The sequence below is a fragment of the Lupinus angustifolius genome, chromosome LG05 (assembly GCF_001865875.1).
Source record: "Lupinus angustifolius cultivar Tanjil chromosome LG05, LupAngTanjil_v1.0, whole genome shotgun sequence".
NCBI classification, from domain to species: domain Eukaryota; kingdom Viridiplantae; phylum Streptophyta; class Magnoliopsida; order Fabales; family Fabaceae; genus Lupinus; species Lupinus angustifolius.
In genome coordinates this window covers 12450394-12461078 of record NC_032013.1, presented here as the reverse complement: position 1 = coordinate 12461078, position 10685 = coordinate 12450394, and positions in this window count along the sequence as shown.

Here is a 10685-nt window from a genome sequence, read left to right as displayed (position 1 = left end):
TAAACAAAGAGGTTAAATATTGATTAATGTTATTGATAAAAAGTATTTGTTTGATATTTATATTTCTTGGAGTTAGTTTGTTTAAAAAATGTATGAATCTGATATTGTTTTGTACATGCTAAAAATAAAGTAGCAACGACAACAACTTTGTAAATGTGATGTTTCTTATTTGAGGTGTTTATCTGATTTCACAAATATATTTTTTTCTTTTCCTTTCACTTTTTATACTACCAAACAAGAGGACATGAAAATTATAACTTTTTTCCTTTCTTTTTCTTTTAAACCGGATAACTAATATTTCACCTCATCTTCTACTTCTTTTCCTTCTTTAAACTTTCTTTTCTTCTTTTTTCTCTCCTTATGTTTTCCTTTATGAACCAAACACACTGTAAAACTTTCACATTGTTGAAGACTACTAAAGCATTCATACTTACACTATAAAATGGGATTGATATGTTTCATTGAATTGAATTAGCTTAAGCTTGCTTACTTTGATCTGTAAAACATAAATGATAGCATAAAATAAGACATGTTGGACCAAACTAACAAAAATATTCTTCTATGAATAACTTTTAGAAGTTATTGGATAATATTAACTTAAAATACGTGAAACATGCTATTGCGGGATTGTTCGCTTTAATCAAAGTCTGATTCATAGGTTTGGTTTACATCCATGATTAAATCTCAAGTCATGTTTTCAGATTGGTGTTCCCCACCTTATTTCTTTAACATGATTTCTAATTATTGGGGTTTGAGTATTACCTCATCTCTTTCAATAATAGATGTATAAGCGTTAATCTTATTAGGTGGAGTCAATTACATATATCGAATGATGTATGAACCATCATGTTATAAACCATTTTCTTGATCTATAATATTTTTCCTAATTATTTCACCTGTATATTTTCTTGGTCTCTTGTTTTGGGAATTGAACCGACCTCCATTTGATTTACTCTCTTTGTTACGACAATACAAGTTATGGGCTTGGGCTGATGTAAATGGGTTGGGGTAGAAAGCTATATATTTATGTTATGTAAACCTAGTGTAACAAAGAGAAGAATAGTTAAACACAAATCCTTATTCTCTAATAAAAAATAGTGGTAGCCTCTCAACACTCCTGGGACGTATGCACAATTGGTCGAACCTCGTTACCAAATCATTTGTGTTATTCTCTTTTCGCTATACTCTTTTACTAATTGATTGTTTGCTTGTTCCCCATAAATGGTATCAGATAGCTCTTAACTCATGTGCCAAATTCGAGGTGGGGAAGTTCGATGGCTCAACAAATTTTATCAAAGGCGCTGCGTGAGAATAAACCAGATGATATGGATCAATTGGAATTGGAAGAGTTGAAGGAGAAAGCTGCAGGAGCCACACGACTCTGTCTATCAGATGAGGTGATGTATCATGTTATGGATTTGATGTAACCAATAGAGGTATGAGAGATATAAGAGAAGCGATTCATGTCCAAGTCTCTAACAAATAAGTTGTATTTGAAACAAAGACGTCCGAAGATGGAGGAGGGTACTGATTTGCAACAACATCTCAACACTTTTAATCAAGTGATCAATGATTTGCAGAAACTTGATGTGAAGGTTGACGATGAGGATACAATAATAATATTACTGTGTTCTTTGCCAATTTCCTATGAACACATGGTGACAATATTGATGTACGAGAAAGACTCAGTCAAACTGGATGAGATCATATCTGCACTTATGTCTCACACTCAAAGAAGACCAAATGTAGGAGAAGGGTCTCAGGGTGATGATTTATATACGAAAGGGAGCTAAATGTGTGGGAGGAGACAAGGCAGAGGAGGTCATGCCAAAGAGAAAATACCAAATTCCAGGGGTAGAACATAGTAGAGTGCTTTAAGTGCAATCGGATCAGACATTAAAAAAAGGATTATCCCAATGAATAAAGTCCTAGAAAGTCGGTGAGGAAAGATGGAGTATTTACAAATGCAAATATTGCACAGAAAGATGACTCTGGTTACAACAGTGAAGTTAATATACTATTTGTATCATCAAATCATAGTGCAGATGAGTGGATACTTGACACTGATTGTTCCCACCACATGGCACCAAATAGAGAATGGTTCACCACACACAGGGCATACAATTTTGGTTTCGTGTATATAGGAAATAATAAAGCATGTGGAATTATTGGCATGAGAGAAATCAGAATTGTGATGGATGATGGTGTAGCGAAGACGTTAGTGAGGTTAGGCATATACCAGATTTGAAGAAGAATTTGATTTCTTTGGGGGACATTGTAGAGCAAAGGATTTAGCTATAGAGCTGATGGGACAACGATATTCTTCGAGTATGCAAAGATGCTCTAATTGTGATGAAGGGTAAGAGGACTGCATGGAACACTTACAAGCTGTTAGGGAGAACAGTTGTGGCACATGCGTTTGGGACATATTAGTGTACGTGGCATGACATAACTATGCAAAAGAGGATTGTTGAGAGGAGGCAGCAAATGCAAGCTTGATTTGTGCAAGTACTGTATGCTTGAGAAACAAACAAGAGTTAGTTTCAAGGCTGGACAACACAAGACTCAGGGTATTCTAGATTATGTTCACACTGATGTATGGGGAAACCATCCCTAGGCGGTTCTACTTATTTTGTTGCCTTCGTTGATGACTTTTCTCGCAAGGTATGGGTATATTTTCTGAAGCATAAGTTAGAAGTCTTTTTCAAGTTCAAGGTTTGGAAGGCAGAGGTAGAGAACAAGACTGGTAGAAAAATCAAATACTTGAGATCAGACAATAGTATGGAGTACAAAGACTCATAGTTTTAGAAATTCTATGAGGAACATGGCATTCAGAGGCACTTTTTAGTGAATAAGACTCCTTAGCATAATGGTGTTGCAGAGAGGATAAATAAAACTCTTACAAAAAGGGCCAGATGTATGAGATTGAATGTTGAACATTCTAAAGGATTTTGGGCAGATGCACTTAGTATGGCATGCTATGCCATCAATAGATCACCACATGCTTCATTGGATGGTAAAGTTGTAGAAGAAGTATGGACAGGTAACCCAGTCAATTATAATACGTTACGCATATTTGATTGTCCTGCTTATGTACATGTACCTAGTGATGAATGACTTAAACTTGATCCCAAGTCAAAGACGTGTATCTTCATTGGATATACCAAAGGTGTGAATGAGTTCAAGTTCTGGGATCTTGTTTTCAGAAAAGTGGTGTTGAGCATAGATGTAGTGTTTGATGACGATTTCATGCTGAAACAATTAGTTTTGACAGAGGTTCCCATGCAAAATGGAGAGACTTTGAGATCAAATATGATTCCAGTGAGCAATGAAATGGTTCAGGTGAATTAAGGCAAGGAACCATGTACTAGTTCAAGTCAAGAACATGATGATTCTCAAGCAGAGAGTTCAAGTGTGTAGGAGTATCTATTTGCTAGAAACAGGAATATGCTTCTTATCAATCCTCTAGAGAGATATGACTTCAGTTGCTCTCCATATCAGTTCAGAAGATCCATATAGCTTTAAAGAGGCTATAAACAGTCAGGAGAAAGAACAATGGATGGGTGCCATGATAGAGGAGATGAAGTCTCTACACAAGAACCAAACTTGGGAGCTTGTCCCATTACCCCTAGACAAGCGTGCAGTTGGGTGCAAGTAGGTGTACAAGAGGAAGCCAGTAGTATAAAAAAAAGAAGGGGAAAAGTCCAAGGCTCGTCTGGTATAAAAAAGGTATTCACAGTAGAAGGAGATCGACTATAATGATATTTTCTCCCTAGTGGTGAGACACACTTCTATGAGGGTAGTGCTTGCCTTGGTAGCCAGCCGGGATATGCACTTAGAAAAGATGGATGTGAAGACTGACTTTCTCCGTGGTGAATTAGAAGAGAAAATTTACATGACACAACCATAAGGTTTCAATGAAGTTGGACAAAGTCACTTGGTTTGCAAATTGAAGAAGTCTCTATATGGGTTGAAGCTGTCTCCCAGAAAATAGTACAAGAGTTTTGATACTTATATGTTGAAGCTTGGATACACGTGTTGTGAGTATGATTGTTGTGTTTATGTTAGAAGCCTTGGTGATGGTTCTTTTATTTTTCTGCTACTTTATGTTGATGATATGTTGATTGTTGCTTGGTCACAAGATCGGAGAGTTGATAGTTTGTGAGGAGATACTATTGCAGAAGGTTCACACTTCAGAAAATGCAGCTAATATTTTAACCAAGCCGGTTGTCGTGGACAAGTTCAGACATCGTCTGAGCTTGTTGAGCATTCATTGATGCTAGACTATGGTGCGCCCTAACCCAATGACAGAAGATGGAGATTGATGATATTCGCCAAGGTGGAGATTGTTGTGCAATGACTCATATTCTCTAGATAACAACAATACAAGTTATGGGCTTGGGCTGATGTAAAAGGGTTGAGGTAGAATAAAATGGTTAGGTTGTTTGCTTCATGATAAAGTATTCCCAACAAAATTTTGGGTCGAGGTACTAAATGCATCAATTTTTCTCCAAAACATATTATCATAAAAAAATTAATATAAAACATGTCATATGAAGCACATTATGGCTACAGGAAGTCATAAGAAATTAATTGACCAGTTAAAAAAAATTAAACAGTGCCTTTGAAGTGAGAAACCTTGGAAGAATGTAATTCTTTCTTGATGCGTATGTGCAATAAAATCAAAATGAAATATTCTTGTTACAACAAAAATATGTAAGGGAGGTTTTCAAAAAGTTTAATATGAAAGAATGCAAATCAATTCCAACTCCAATAGATCAAAAGAAGAAGTTTTGCAAAGAGGATGGTGCTGAAAAAGTTTATGAAAGGTTGTATAGAAGCTTAATAGTCTGCTTTATATATTTATCTGTAACTAGACCAAATATTATGTTTGCAGTAAATTTGCTATCAAAGTACATGCATTGTTCTAGTGAAATTAATTTATAAGCAACAAAAATAATTTGTGGATATGTTAAAGCTACAATTGATTTTGGAATAAGGTTATGTTTTGTCAAGAATTTTAGTATTTATGATTATTCTGATTGTGATTGCATTAGATGTGATGATGATATGGATATCACGTTAGGATGTTGTTTTAACTTTAGTTTTGGTGTTATTTTCATGGTGTTCTAAAAAATAGGATGTCATTGCCCAGTCCACATCAAAAACATAATATGTATCTAGTGTCACGACTGTGAACCAAGCTACTTGGATCATAAAACTTATGACAAATTTGAATATGAACATATAGTAAGTACCAAGGTATTTTTGGACAACCAAATTACAATTTCAAATTCTTACAATCAAGTGTTTCATGAAAAAACAAAATACTTTAAAATCAAATTTCATGTTCTAAGGTATACACAAAGGAAGGAGAAGTGCAACTTATCTTTTACAAAACAGAACATCAAAATGCTGACATCCTAATAAAGATATTTCCTAAAGAAGGATTTGAATTCTTATACAAAAGCTTGGAGTTTGTAGCTCCAAAGTTAAGGAGGAGTATTGATTAGCTTGACTCGGAAACTATAATTTTTCAATTCGTTAGGGAATAAAGGGTCAAAATGGCTGTTAGGAATATTTCATCATTCAAGTAGGAACAATTATATAATGTTTATTATGTGTATCACTTGTCTTTTTATGTTGTATAAATAATTAAACACACTGTAAAACTTTCACATTGTTAAAGACTACTAAAATAATCCTACTTACACTATAAAATGGGATTGATATGTATCATTGAATTCAATTAGCTTAAGCTTACCCACTTTGATTAGTAAAACATAAATGATAGCATAAAATAAGACATGTTGGACCAAACTAACAAAAACATGTTCTATGAACAACTTTTAGAAGTTCTTGGACAATATTAACTTAAAATAATATTGTGAGATTGTTAGCTTTAATCAAAGTCCGTTTCATAGGTTTGGTTTACATCCATGAGTAAATCTCAAATCATGTTTTCAGATTGGTGTTCCTCACTTTCCTGTTGATTTCTTTAAGATCATTTTCTAATTCTTGGGGTTTGAGTATTACCTCAACTCTTTCAATAATATATCTATAAGCGTTAATCTTATTAGGTGAGGTCGATTACATATATTGAATGATGTTAGAATTGTCATGTCATAATCCATTTTCACAATCTATAATTTTTTTCTAATCATTTCGCCTGTAATTTTTCTTGGTCTCTTCCTCTGGGAATTGAACTGGCATACATTTGATTTATTATGTCTTCTATCAGTCTACTCCACATATATCCAAACCACCTAACATGATTAATCATATTATTATCTTTTCTATCAGTCTACTCCACATAATATTACTATATTTTCTATAATAGGAAATATTTCATATTTCTCTGTAATGCATTCATTTCTAATATCATATTATCTAATCCTATCTTATTTTTGCTTATAATTGTTCCTATCTTAGTATAAAAATTCACACTGCAACGTTTCAATCTATATCACAACAGTTACAATGATTACAATTGTAATAACCACAAGTACACAACCATGACTGTAATAAGGACAACAACCATAATTTAAAACACATGATTAGAGTGACAATACTGTATCATAGGAACTTATATCATATGATCAACTATTTTTTCGATATTTTCTTTTTGTTCTTGTACTTCTTTTGTATGTTTCTTGCTATTGCAACTATTAATGTTGCATTTGGTAAAACTCCACCATGTACCTAGCCTCAACAAAATGATTAGGTGCTTGCTTCATGATAAAGTATTCCCAACAAAATTTTGAGTTGAGGTAATAAATACATCAAATTTTATCCAAAACATATTATCACAAAAAAACTTAATAAAAAACATGTCATTTGAAGCACAATATGGATACAGGAAGTCATAAGGTATTGATTGACAAGTTCAAAAAAATTGTACCTTTGAAGTGAGAGACATTGGAAGAATGTCATTCTTTCTTGATATGCAGGTGCAATAAAAGCAAAATGAAATATTCATGTCCCAATATGTAAGGGAGGTCCTCAAAAAGTTTAATATGGAAGAATACAAATCAACTCCAACGAATCAAAAGAAGTTTTTCAAAGAGGATGGTTCTGAAAAAAATTAATGAAATGTTGTATAGAAGCTTAATAGTTTGCTTTATATATTTCTTACAATGTTTATTTTCATTTACCAACAAAGAATATTATTTATACAGCATAAAAAAAACTGAGGCAGAAAAGAATAACCACTACTTAAATAACATAATAAACATGCATAATTGTTCCTCATTAAATGATGAAATATTCATAACAATCATTTAACACTTTATTCCCAAATGAATTGGAAATATTGCTTTAGGATGAAATAATCATTGAATGATGAAACACAATAAAGGTATGAAATAGTTGAGTTGATGTTTCCTGTATAAGATTACTTAATTTTCTGAATGGGTCAAATGAAACCCATCTAAAGATGATTAAATACAAATTTAAATAATTCATTTGATTTACTTGACAAGCTGACTTGTCATAGGGGTCATTCATGTAAGTATAATGTAATATTTTGACTAGACAAACGGTTCTCAATATTTTGGAAAAGATAGTGATCAATAACAAACAATCAAATAAAGAATAAAATATAGAATAATATAAAATGATTTGTTAACTAGATTTTGTTAATTGTGTCATGCATTATGACTTATATGTCTAACACGAAATTGTTCACTTTTAATGACTTGTGCCTCCAACACAAATTAGTGCGCCTCTAATGTGAGACATACAAAAAATAACATTAGAATAAACTATTGACTAAAAAGTCATACATGCACTTCACTGAATATTGGCATTAGTTAGTAATAAGACATGGATTTGTATATTTTACTTTATCATTTGTTAGTAGAATCCTAAACTAGTTTAATACAAATATGGGAAAATTCTAATAGTTGGTGTGATTATACTAATGTTTAAATGTAAGGACTAAAATCACAGATTAATACAATTTAGTAATAATTCAATCCAAACTCTCTCCAACATAAGTCATAGTTATTTATTCCTTCATGCAAATGTTATCCAATCTGTGTACTTCAAGTAAATCTTTGAAATCGAGCTGTGAAATTGGAAAAAGTTGTGTATCATATTAACTAGTTACATTCTTCGATATAATTAAATAATATCATATATAATTAATAATTATTTATAAATATATAATTAAAAGTAAATATATAATTAATAGTTATGTATAATTATATTATAGTAATTTCTTTATTTTTTGGACTAGAATGAAGTAGAACATTAAATTAAAGTCTCTCTAGTATTTTCTAATTTTAAGTAAATCATTCAGTTAGCTTCTTTAATTATTTTGGGATAACCTTGCTTAATAAACCGTGGCAGACTGAAATTTTAATGGTCTAAAGTTATTCAACTCATCGTTCAATTAAGAATGTGAATGAGGTTCATTTGCAAGTCCTGTCCAAACCCTTGTATCATTGTTTGAAATAGTTTACTTTGTAGATACAGTAGAGTTAGTACTTCAGTTCTTATTCTGTATTTATATTCTATATGATTCTTAGTTTTTGGATATACTTGGAATGAAATTTCAATTTTCGTTAGGTTTGTTTGTGACTATAAAATTGATACATTGATTCTCGACAACTTGATAGTTTGGTGATAGGCTTGTTTTGTTGCTTGACAATGTAATTCAGGAAGGTTAGGAGAATCTTCAATTAGTAATAATATGGTTCATTTGATTAGTCTGAAATGACATTACCTTTAACTTACATGGATCTCGTGATATGTATTCAATGGCTTATCATGATTGGGCTTCCAACACACATATATTACAGATTTAGTCTAGAATCTACTCTATTTTGTTCTACTCTACAAACTTTTGTAATCTCTTGGTACATTTGGAACATCCTTAATAAATCTACTTTTGTTGTTAAAAAAGGCATGACAATACAATTTTTACCATTGTTTGTTTAATTTTAGTACAATCTCACTAATAAACTAATCTATTTTTGGATGTATGACTCTGCCTTCCAATAAATATCATTATCAGGAATTGAACATTTAATCTCTAAGCAGACACAATACATAGAGGTCCTAGTGGTACTTTACATAACTAAATCAAGATTTTATTGGTTTTTACCATTGTTATACCATTGCAGTATCATATTTGTTTTTACCATTAATATATAATATTTCTATATACCATTATTATATCATATTTCTTTTTACCATTGTTTCTTTTGCTTAGTTTTATTGTGTTTCTTTTTTGCTTATGTTGGGATGTTTTAATCTTTGTTATTTCTTTCTTCTCAACTAATAAAAGTTTTACCATTGTTTTTTCTAGTTGGGGAAATATATATGTGGGCTCATGGAGAAAAAAAATTGTATCATCATGTTTTTCTTAAAATTAATAGGTGTGTTGACTACTCTATTAAATTGGGTTATTAAAATTCCATCTTAAAACTAGTTAGTAATGAGAAGTTTTGGACATTTAGATTATCTGTAAATGTTTCTTAACTTTTACGCATTTGTTATAAAAATATCACATCTTCCTATTTATTTGTCCTATATTTTTTTGGGCAATTGTAAAAAAGTACATTTTATGAATTGTAATGGTTGTATTGGTTTAGATGAAATTAATTGTGTGTTTTTCTTATGATATCTTTTGTTCACTAATTTTTTTGGTACTACCAAGAGTATTTCTTACATTTTTTTAGTAAGGAACTAATCCCTTTCGGATATGGATATGAATGCTAATAAATGGATGGAAAACCATCCATCAACCCATATAAATTCATTTAAATTATATTTTATGTTATCCAATCCATCCATTGTAATACCGTGAATTTTCTGTGTATGTCTTATTAATTATTTATTTTAACAACGGTTAATTTTAGAAATTAATCGGTATTGAATTAGATTAAACCGTAGTTGAGTGTTAGTCTTGTTTTGTGATTTCCTATTTTGTGGTAAATTTTCATAATTTTCTGTGAAGGAAAGTTTTTGAGCTGCTGTCGGGCCCAAATTCGTCCGAATTCGGCCCAATAACGTGTTTTTGAGTTCCGTACCTCGAAATCGTAGTCCGATTGCGCTATTGGCTTTGAAATATTATTTCGAGTCAAGATAGACATCAAGTTTGTCCAGAACACATTTCTAATTATTTTTCACTCCGAATTCCGTGTTTCGAAGTTCTAACCGTAAACCAAAATCGGGAGATTTTTATTATCCGATCGGGTATTAGCTGACAATACTCGGGAATGGTGTAATCGAGAATGTGTCATCGAAAAGGTCACATCACTTTCATGTAAGAAGCTTGCTTGTTAAACAAGCAAAAGTACATATTCTCTTACACAAAATCCCCTAAATCACTCAACAAATCCTCCCACTCCACCACCATTAGACACATCACCTATGCTAGTCTAAATCTACTTATTTTGCATTTAATTTTATGATTTGATGAGGGTGAGACTCTCCTATAAATAATACCTCACCCCATTCTCTCATTTTTACACTAAATTTCCTATACAAACTAAGGTAGTCTTTTATTTTCTCTTCTTCATCTTCTTCTCATACTTCATAGAAAGTTATGAGCTTTGATTATGTTGTTCATAAAGTAGAGTTTATATTTGTTCTTTAAGTATTTTATGAAGGTATAACTAAAGGGGATGATAATAAAATCATATGAACCTTTATGTAGTTTTTGACCTTTGTAAATC